Source organism: Mobula birostris, chromosome 7 (assembly GCF_030028105.1).
Source record: "Mobula birostris isolate sMobBir1 chromosome 7, sMobBir1.hap1, whole genome shotgun sequence".
Lineage (NCBI taxonomy): Eukaryota > Metazoa > Chordata > Chondrichthyes > Myliobatiformes > Myliobatidae > Mobula > Mobula birostris.
In genome coordinates, this window is record NC_092376.1 from 52,026,319 (window position 1) to 52,038,343 (window position 12,025).

Here is a 12,025-nt window from a genome sequence, read left to right on the forward strand (position 1 = left end):
ATATGGAAATGAATTACCAGATATTTTGTTGGGAAATTGTTGAAGAGGAAATAGTCTCTTCACTTAAATAATCGAAAGTTCACATGTAGCTCAAAATATAGTTGTTGATAATTTCATTCTGAATACAAATGTAGGTTTAATTAAAAAATAAATCTACATTAACCATACTTAATTTTCAATATTTGCTTTTCAGAGGAATTGTGAAGCCATGTCCAACAGGCCTGCATTAGGAGAGCCCAGTGCTGCTCTAAATATACATGGGGTTGTGGCCATGGTAGTACCAATCCTGGAATGAGTAACCCCAACCCTTCCCAACTACTCAGTAGTGAAATAGTCTACATGGACAAAGGAAGCGGGCTAGTGGGAACTAATCTCTTGTGGATTGTTGGTAATGTGAAAACACGACAACATTTTCTGGTCTAGTTTATGGGATAGAATTCTGTGACCATACCAGCAGTAGCCAGTACAAAGGTAACCCATTCCTGAGATTTGTTTGTATTCAAAATTTCTCATAAGTCAGAAACAACTGCAACAGAAGAGGAAGAAAGAGAAGTCATGGGGAGAGTGGCTGCCTGCTGACCTCACTGACCAGTGAGTGAGCAAGTGAGTCTACTCAAGTCAACCCAGCCCTTGATTGTTGGGGCTCGCGGGGTGGGATGGGGAACTGGGAAAGAAGGCATATGGCAATGCGTTTTCCCAGCTTGCAGAAGGCACCTATAGATCTGCAGCAGATGGTAATCAATCTCACTGGTCTTCCAGACGTACGCTGGTATGTATGAGTTTTATAAACTGAAAGTTCCTAACCCAGGGAGGACCAGTACTCGTTTATATGAGATGGATATTCAAATACTCAAAAGCATGGTTTTCATTTGATTTTGAGGCTAAGTATGTTGCCTAGTCCTTTCCAAAAGCACAGGATGTTGAATCCAGTTCAGTCTTCTGGAGAATGGACAGATAATCTAATAAATGTTTCTATGGTCAATAGGAAGGGAAATATTATTAAGATCAATTATGACCCAATAAAGTGAACTTAATTAAAATGCATAATATTGAAAATTCTGGTTATGTCAAGTCATTATTTAGTGAAGGCGACAGTAAAATGAATCTGCATAAAGACTTGTCTTCTTTCATCAGCACCAGATGTTTCCCTGGTGCCCTGTATCCTGAGCCGTCTTCAAAATCAGTAGTGAGGGTTCAGTTTTCCCTCTCAAACAACAGAGGAAATTAAAATAGGACAAAACTTGACTTCATTAATGACAGAGTTTAATGCTGGAAAATTGAGGTGGAACTTTCTTGTACGGTGCTAACTATCCACCTAATTAATCTGCTATTTTGTTTTCCCTGTATTTTTCACCTCTGTCAGAAATGATGTACATTCTGAGCCATGCAAATGTTGCTTGGCTGGGGAAGAACAACATGCTGCACAAATGTTTATGTTTAAGTCACAAGGGAAACCTCCTTCCACTTACCCACCCCCCCCCAGCCCATAAGCAAACACATAATACACTAGTTCCGAATACTGTGTATGGAACATTTTATATGCTGTTGCAAACAAGAAGCTTTCACATTCTACTCTAAGAATGAAAGCCCATTAGACCATGAGAAATAAAAACAAGAGTAGCCTGTTCAGCCCCTCAAGCCTGCTTTGCCATTCAATAGAACATACCCGTTCCAACTGCCCTCAAGTTCTCTGTCACATCTGACTTGTTTCATGGTTAAAACTCTTCCTCAGCTTTGTGGAGCAAGGAATTTCAAAGTTTCACAGCCCTTTGAGAGGAGGCTTTCTTCCCCTTCTCAGTCTGAAAGGGAATCCCCTTATCTTGAGACTGATGTCTCTAGTCTTAGGCTCTGCAACAGGGGGAAGCTACCTCCTTGCCAGCTCCCTGTGAGTCTGACTATGTTTCAATAAGATCACCTTTTATCCTTTTAAATACCAGCGAGTACAGATCCAACCTGATCAATACTTTCACATAAGATAATCAATCCCCTTTCTACCCAGTGCCACTCTCATGACAAGTAAAGAAAGTGTTGAAAACATTCAGCATAAACAGTAACACCTGTGGAAAGAGAAATAGAGTTAACGTTCTAGGGAATGGTCTTTGACCTAATATGTTGAATTTTTTTTCTCTTTCCACAGATGCTGATTGACCTGAGTGTTTATAACATTTCCTGTGTCAAATTTTCAGAATTTGCAGTGTTTTAGACTTCCACCATTGGAGTGAAACTTCATGTAAACTGTCTCCAAACACAATACAATTTTCTCTGAATCAAGAGACCAAAGATATGGAATTACTGCAATGAAATTTTACTAGTGACTTACACAGTTGTTATAAGACTTCTCTACTATGTACTCCAATACCCTTGATGAAAGCTGAAACGAAAGACAACATTCCATTAGTTTTCCCAACTCTAACTGCACCTGGATGCTAGCTTCTTATGTTTCCTATGCTAACTCCCTGTTCTACAGTTGTTCTCCATTTAAATAATACCTCTTTCTTCCCAAGAGATTGTCTTTGTATTTTCCCACTGTTTGTCTGCTTCTTGGTCACTCACTTAACCTATCAATATCTTTGTGTAAACAGTATTCTCTTCACAGCTTGCCTTCTCTCCATCTTTTGTATCATACCTACAGTAAATCTGCCTACAGTACATCCACTTCCATCCTTTAAATCAGGTACTGATCACCATCAACTTGTTCAACCTTCAGTTCACCTCACCTGCTCCCACAAAGCTAATGAGTAAAGGCTACTGAATTTTGCAGCTTAGTTCTACAAATGTTGAACCAATATAGCACAACTAAAGATTGGAGTAGGAATTTGAATTCACGTGCTGGAGGAAAAAAAGGGGACTTCCAAAAATTTAAGGTGAAGTTTACAAGAAAGCATCAAAGGACTTGAAACAAGAAGATACCAGATATGTATGATAGTGGTTTGTGTCTGGTGATCAACTCTGTTTCCACTTACCCAATCATCTAGGTTGGCAGCTTGAAGTGGTGTCATTGGGTGATAACACCATGGCTACCAGAGCAGGTCAAAGGTTAGGAATCCTGCGGCATGTAACTCACCTCCTGATTCCCCAAAGCCTGTCCACCATCTACAAGGCTCAGATCAGGAGTGTAATGGAATACTCGCCACTCGCCTGAATGAGTGCAGCTCCATCAACACTCAAGAAGCTTGACACCATCCAGAACAAGGCAGACCACTTGATTGGTACCCCTTCCACAAGCATCCAGTCCCTCCACCATCGACGAACAGTTGCAGCAGTGTGTACTATCTACAAAATGCACTGCAACAACACACCAAAGTTTCCAATGCATCACCTTCCAGTCCCACGAGCACTATCATCTAAAAGGACAAGAACAGCAGATACTTAGGAACACCACCACTTGGAAATCCGTTCCCCCCCCCCCCCAAGTCACTCACCATCCTGACATGGAAACATATTGCCATTCCTTCATTGTTGCTGGGGCAAAATCATGGAATTCCCTCCCTAACAGCACTGTGGGTGTACCTACACCTCAGGGACTGCAGTGGTTCAAGAAGGCAGCTCATCACCACCTTCTCAAGGGAAACTAGGGATGAGAAATAAATGCTGGCTTAGCTGGTGACACCCATATCCCATAAATGAATAAATAAAAAAAAAATAGAACCAGTCAGGATGCTTTATGTAATCAAGTGACTCACCAGAACCGAGCTGAAACAGGAATAATGATAATCGACTGTGATGCCAGGAAATGGCAGCAACAAAAAGTTATAACTTTTCCAGAATAAAAGAGAAAAGTTAAGGAAGCAGAAAAAGCAAAGAAAGAGGATGAGGGGGTTTCAATTGAAAAATCAGGTGAACAAGAAAAGCAAGGAGAAAATCAAGTGCGAAGAAATTATATAGGACATGGATACAGGAAAATATTAAAAAACCATATATTAAACTGATAAATCTGTGCTGTTGTGTAAGTGATGCACAGCTACCAATAAAGGCTGGTGAGCTTTTTAGCAATCCCCAACCAAGCCAACATGTTGTCGAGGTAATCTAATGGAGCCCAAGTCTTAATAGGCTGCCTGATATCTTTCACCAGTTACACTGTTCAGCAGATGCATTCTTTCACATCTTTATATTTAATATGAGACCTACAACTGAAAATTTACATTAAAATATCCACTGCATTATCAGTGGATGTTTCACTGACTTGCCTTGTGTGAAGCAGTGACCAGTAAAACCATCCCCAGGGAAACCCATTCCCCCAGAGATTCCCCCGACTCATAGCCCCTCAGACAGTCAAGTAAGTATGCTTCGTGGGTGTTCAACCTCCGGCAAGTTCCATTTGTAGAATGAGTTTGGTGGTGGTGCAGTGTTTGTGTTTGAACTAGTAATCCAAGACCAGCTGTAATCAGCCAGATAGCAGTATGTAAACCATTAAACTTTTGAAGTGAATCTGATCCTTATATTTGTTAAGAAACTAATAGCTTCGACATGAGACAGGTCCAGTAAAACTCAGCATAATGACATGTCTGTCACTAAAAAAATTCACATAAAACAGGGCTGCCAGTAAGGGCAGTAAAAAAGGAAGGAAGTGAAGCTTTGATCTTTCCCTACAGGATCAAATGTTTAATTCCCTGATTTGTGACGGCAATTTTCTGATGCACTTATAAACCATGCAAAGGCCTTTAGGGCATCAGCATGCCAAAAGGTGTGTAATTGGACGAAATAGGCCAGCAAAAATAAAATCAGGTGGATTGTAGGATGGGCTGTTAAGTAGCTGTCATTGCTTCATATTTCTGCTGCAGTTAAAAATTACTGTGGGGCATTTAAGTAGATATTTACTGCAGTTCTGAAAGACTCTGAGAACAATTTCAGGGGGAGTACATGTCCCTATGTGCTCTGTAACTTCCTGGCCGTAATTTCCTTCTTTATTTCCCTGACTAGACATTAGACTAATTGACAGACCTTACCCACCTATTGGATAGATAATGTACTTGGTGCAGTGTAGAACTTTGCAGCTGGGTTGGTGGTAAATTGGTCAGCTTGTTGAGAGCAAAAAGCCTGGGATGAGTCTAATCATTGGTCTGTGGTCAACAATTCCAGAAGTATTTGAATTCAGGCAGAGGATGACCACAGGGTCAGAGAGGTTAATGCTCTCAGTGTGCAAGTGATGTTTATTACTGTTAGTAATGCAGTTTTCACTCTGCTCTCACTGTCTCATAAGAGGAGCAGAAAAGGCATTTACCTCTTTCCCAAAGTTGGCTTAATTTCCCTTAAACTGTCAGGTTTCCAGAGGTGTAAGAAACATTGGGCATCTTCAGTCACAATTGAAGTTGGACAACATTTGAGGCAACCAATATTGTTATGCTTAACTGAGAGGAAGACCTCTAGGGTGCAGACTCACTTCCCACACCATTGCTGCTCCTCAGAATATCAGGAGTGGGCAGTCTGAAGGCATGTTGGGTTAAGTTTGAATTTTTAAAGTTTTTTTTTGCATTTTTCCTGACCTAAACACACATTGTTGGGGTTAAATGCTGTGCCAGCCTGACTGCTCCCATTCCCTGTGTTTCATTTTTTATGTAATTAGAGGTGAAAGGCATCTTTAAGATTACTAAGCATGACCACAGATAGAATAATCTGACATTTTTTCCACAGTGAAAAATGTTCCATGTCACTTTATGGTTTGCCATTTGTGTGGGAGTTTACAGCTTCCATTGCTTTCTGAATTTCATCAGTTGCCTATGGGAAGAGGATGTATCACAAGACTGTCAGCTGTAGAAAAACAAATTTACAGGACCTCCGACTGCAGAAGAAATGTAACAGCTGACAATAAGGTTCACTCCTTTATCTTATCAGATGACTAATTTATCAGCTATATGATTTATTTTTAATTCTATTTTAGCATGATAAATGGGTGACAGTAGTGTGAAGAATCACACTGGATGTAGGTTAGGATATTAAACAAGGAAAATTATGAATCCAGTTGCCTGAGTCTCTTTGAAACAAGAAAGCTGATGTAGCTCTTGGTCACTATCCCAGGTTTGGGAAGCACCAGTCTTTCCTACTTGTAGATAGAAATTGTGAGTTGAAGGGCCATCCTTCATGAAACAAAACCAGAAAACACTGGAAATACTCAGTATATCTGTGGAGAAAAAAACAAAATTAATGCTTCACATCGAAGGCTTTTCATGATAATTAGGCAATATTCCTTCATGTATTGTCTTATTGCACAAATAATTATATTGTTAAGTTTCTACAGTGTATGTTTCTGATTTCATATAAGAAATATATTACTGCGAAATTTAGAAAATCAAATTATGGGGCAAGTTGGGTTACATTGGGAGCATTCCACTAAGGGGCAAGGCAATTTTGATATAAACAAATCTATCTCCTCTGGTAGGAGAAATTCAGAAGAGGATGAGAGAATGTGAAGATTAAAGATGGATCATTCAGGAGAGAAGCAGTTTTTACCCAAAATTGAGTAGGAAATTGGAATGGTTCCTTTCACATGGCTGTGGAGGATTTCAACTATAGCTTTAAAGACTGAAGCTAATAGATTTCTGTTCAGATATTGAAGGAAATGAAACAAAGCCAGTGAAATGCAGTCGAAGTGTTTGTCAATCAGAGTGCAACTAAGTAACACAACAAATTCATATTGGGTCTTCAAGATTAAAAAAATAGAAATGAATCTTGCCACAGAGGTACTGTTGTAATGGAATATTCCAGTGAAATGTCAACAAAGATCCATTAAATGGTTCTGATTTTCAAAACTTCTGTATCACCAGCAATGTGTTTATCTTCAGTTCTGAAATGCTGTTGAGCATGTGGTGATGAGCCAACATTTTAACCCATCACAATCTATTTGCTGGAAGTACTACACCAACTTTACTAAAATGATTACCAACACTTTTATAAAGAAGGTAGAGCAAGCCAAGATTAGTATGCCTTAGAGAGGAATTTGTAGTGTGTGTTGTAGATGGTAAAGAGCTCCTTGAAGGTTGATGGAGTTGTCTTCATTCTCATAAGTAGAGAATATTCCATGAATTACTTTTAAGATGGTGGGACAGTTTTGAAGAGACAGAAGTATTTATGTGGCTTATCCAGGTATATTCAGAGCGAAGGTGGTCAAGAACGTTAGTAATAGGGAATTCAGTGATAGAATTATCAGTAATGCCAGAGAAAGGTGATTAGACTCTTTCTTGTTTAGAATGACAATTAGCTAGCATTTGTATAATGCGACTATTTATTGCCTATGCCTGGCTGATTCTTGGCCAGGTATTGTTGCATTCAATGTGGACTGTTTCTTTAACTGAGCAAATATTAGTAGATTGAAACTATGCTCAGTCACTGGCAAAATCCCTACCTTTGACCTTGCGATGGAAGGCAGGTATTTCATGACTGGACCTAAGAAAATATCGTTTAGAACATCCTCCGTAACGACTGGTGCAGAGATAATAGTCCTCCAACAACCACAACCATATTCCTTTGTGCCAGGCATGAATTCTATTGATTTTCATTTAAGCAGGGTTCATTTTGCCATACTCACTAAATGCGAGTGCAATCAAACACCTTTCTTCTTAACAGTTCCCAACAATACTATATTCATTGGTTTCTTTATTTTTTTTCTTCTATGGATTCCTCTGGTTCACCACTACTTGTCTACTAATCCGCTGTGTAGTGGTTTATTGTATGGGACTGATCATAGAAGTTGGTAGAGAAGATGGCAATTCTGACTGCAGAGGCTACAAGCCAGAAAGCAGAAGAATATGATAATGACAGTTTTTGTGTATATACGAGGCGTGATTGATAAGTTCGTGGCCTAAGGTAGAAGGAGTCAATTATAGAAAACCTAGCACATTTATTCTTCAACATAGTCCCCTCCTACATGTGCGCACTTAGTCCAGCGGTCGTGGAGCATACGATCCCTTCTTTGTAGAAGTGGTCCACAGCAGGGGTGATTGATAAGTTTGTGGCCTAAGGTAGGAGGAGATGAGTAATTAACTTCAAACTTTCTGCATGATCACTCAAAGAGTTGAACTGCACGTGCATGTAACGAGAATGTCTTGGACCTCTAGGTGGTCCACAGCAGGGATGATTGATAAGTTTGTGGCCTAAGGTAGAAGGAGATGTGTTATACAGCTCTCGTTATATGCACGTGTAGTTCAACTCTTTGAGTGAAAGTGCAGAAAGTTTGAAGTTAATAACTCATCTCCTTCTACATTAGGCCACGAACTTATCAATCACCCCTGCTGTGGACCACATTCTGGATGTCCAAAACACCAACTTCTACAAAGAAGGGATACATGTGCTCCACGACCGCTGGACTAAGTGTGTAAATGTAGGAAAAATAAATGTGCTAGGTTTCATAAAATTGACTCCTTCTACCTTAGGGCATGAATTATCAATCACCCCTCGTGTGTGTGCGTGTGTGTGTATATATATATATATAAATTTGTGTTGGTGTGTGGCCAAGTGGTTAAGGCGTTCGTCTAGTGATTTGAAGGTCGCTAGTTCGAGCCTTGGCTGAGGCAGCGTGTGTGTCCTTGAGCAAGGCACTTAACCATACATTGCTCTGTGATGATACTAGTGCCAAGCCGTATGGGTCCTAATGCCCTTCCCTTGGACAACATCAGTGGTGTAGAGAGGGGAGACTTGCAGCATGGGCAACTGCCAGTCTTCCATGCAACCAGGCCTGTTGGAAACCTTCCAAGGCGCAAATCCATGATCTCATGAGACTAACGGATGCCTATATATGTCCACTCAACCTCCCTTTGGCCTCAGCAGATTAGAAGTAGCATTTGAAGAGTTGCAGGTGATGCTGACAATGTATTGACACCTGGGTGTAAGGATCCAGTGAACAGAGAAGTGGGGCTTGTTGCAGATTGGCAGGTGTAAGACTGGCCAGCCATGGCTTTGGAGCACATCTTGCAATATTTCAAGGCAAGCTGGCATGAGATGAAAGAGGCAAGCAGAGCATCGGAGCCTGGTGAGGTCCACTGCCCCACTGCTCAGTACCATTGCAAAGAGTGGTGCATCCAGGAGAAAGAAGCAGCACCAGAAATATCTGCAACTTCCTCATCCTTCAGAGAGCTATTGGCCTGTCAGACATATGAAGATATTAAATCAAGGGCTGCTTGACCTGGGAGACCGTTAATAGAGTTGAAGTACACAGGACAGTGGACCCAAGGGGCTAGTATGCTTTTTTTTCACCTCCATAAGAATGTTAAAATGTATTTTGAGCTGTGTGCCTGAAGATCGCCAGGATCCTGGGTCCCCAGGCACACAGCTGATGTTCTGACGCCCTCCACCACACATGGGTCTCCTGTGGCGACACCGACCCTTGATTCGCCTGTCTCCAGTTACTTGAGACCCAGGCTTCTGAATCCCTGCCGAAATCTTAGGCCGAGACTTTGGCATGCCAAAAAGTGGCCGATTGTGGAACCCCGAGAGCGGGTCCCATTCCAGCAAAGAACCATAGTCAGCGTGTAACTCCAGGTCAGGGTCTTCAAAAGAACCCTGAAAGGGAAAAATAGACATATTAAAGATGGAAATAGAACTGCTCTTGAAGATGCAAGCAAAGGAGTCGCCGTTGGATGCCATAACTACTTAGCTCCGCCTCTTTCTTTCAAATGTATTTGACCCTTCCACCACTCCAGGCAGCCTGTTCCACTCTCTGTGTAAGAACTTGCCTCTTGCATCTCCTTTCAAATTATCCCCTTTCACTTTAAATGAATGCCCTCTCATATCAGACATTTCAACCCTGGGGAGAAAGTGATACTGTCCGTCTATTTGGTTTAAATTAATATGGCAGGGGCATGGGAACCAGGACGATGGAGCTGAGGATGAACCAACAAGTTTACAAGTAGATGATGGGTGTAACATGAACATAAGGAAGAACAAGCTTTGGGTGCATTGGGTACAAATGCAGACAGATCAAAGAGTTAAATTGTACCAAAGAGGCAAAATTCAAAAGGGCAAAGAATGCAGGACTGCAGGACTGAAGTGCTGTATTTAAATGCAAGTAGCATTCAGAATAAGGTGCACAAACTCAAGGCACGATTAGAGATTGGTCGGTATGACATCGTGGACATCACTGAATCGAGGCTGAAAGAAGGCCATAGTTAGGAGCTAAACATCAAAGGATATACTTTGTATCGAAAGGACAGGCAGGAAGCCGTTATCGGTGGTGTGACTGTGTTGGTAAGAGATGAAATGACATCTTTAGAAGGAGATGACATAGGTCAGAGAATGTTGAACCTTTGTGAATGGAATTAAGAAATTGCAAGAGTATAAAAACCGTTATGGGAATAATTTATAGGCCTCCAAGTATTAGCCAAGATGCAGGGCTGAGCTGGAAAAGACATGTAATAAGGTAATGACACAATTGTAATGGGGGACTTCAATATGCAGGGAGATTGGGAAAATTGGGTTGCTGTCAGAGGAAATTTGATGAATGCTTATAAGATGGCTTTTTAGAGCAGCTTGTGCTTGAGCCTACTCGGGGAAAGGCTATCTTAGAGTGGGTATTGTGTAATAACCCATATCTTATTTGGGAACTTAAGGGTAAAGAAACCCTTAGGAGGTGGCGATCATAATATGATTGAACTCATACTGCAATTTGAAAGGGAGAAGCATAACACACATGTATCAGTATTGCAGTAGAATAAAGGGAATTACAGAAGCATGAGAGAGAAGCTTTCCCAGGTGGATTGGAGGAGGATACTAGTGGGGATGGTGGCAGAGCAGAGGTGGCTGACGTTTCTAGGAATAGTTCACTAGGTGCAGGATTGATATGTCCCACAGAAGAAGAAATTCTCAAATGGCAGGGTAGGCAACTGTGGCTGACAAAGGAAGTTAAGGACGGCATAAAAGCCAAGGAAGCAAAATTGAGTGGGAAGTTGGATGATTGGAAAGCTTTTAAAATCCAACAAAAGGCAACTTAAAAAGCTATAAGAAGGGAAAAGATGAAATGTGAGGGAAAACTAGCCAATGAAATAAAGCAGGATACAAAAGTTTTTTCAGTTATATGCAGCGGTTCCCAACCACCGGGACATGGACTGGCGCCGGGCCACAAAGCATGTGCTACCGGGCTGCGAGGAAACAATATGATTTGGCAATATGAGTCAGCTGCACCTTTCCTCATTCCCTGTCACACACTGTTGAGCTTGAACGCACACAAGGTCATTATTCATGCGTCACCCATGTCAGCGCAAGAAGAAGATCAACTCGTCGAGCTTGCAAATGACGGTGGGCTGAAAAGTATGTTTGACATAACATCTCTGCCGGCATTCTGGATCAAAGTCAAGGCTGAATATCCTGAGATAGCTACGAAAGCACGGAAAACATTGCTTCCATTTCCAACATATCTCTGCGAAGCGGGGTTTTCTGCAATGAAAGCAACGAAAACTAAACTACAGAATAGACTGACATAAGGAGCCCCCTTCGAGTATTACTGTCTCCCATCACCCCTCGATGGAACCGTCTTGTTGCAGGGAAACAAGCCCAGGGCTCCCACTGATTCAGCGATATTGGTCTGTTGCAATGATTTTATATGTTCATACGGGGAAAATATGTGCTGTGTTTAATATCTAAACGTTACCTAAAATGTTATGATGCTATTGGCTTATAAGTGACTTATACAGTAATTGACTTATCACTATATTCATGCGAGGAAAATATGTGCTGTGTGTTTAATATTAAATTTGTTAGATAAACCCTTTTAGAAACGAAATTGAGTGTATTAGCCACTAAAAAGTGACTTATAGTTGACTGATCTTCTATATTCCGATCGTGATTAACACCCCCCCGGAACAGAATCGCCAAAAACGATTTGTAGAAAAAAATCAGCAGATACACACATGCACACACAGGTGCCCGTGCAAGGCTTCATGGTCATTGTAGTCTTCTCAGGGCAAACACAACGTATTTGACTGCTACTCTTGTCCGTTGGCAACCCTACTCCCTCCCACCCGAATCGGCCGGTCCGCAAGAATATTGTCAATAATAAACCGGTCCGCAGTGCAAGCAGGGTTGGGGACCCCTGATATAA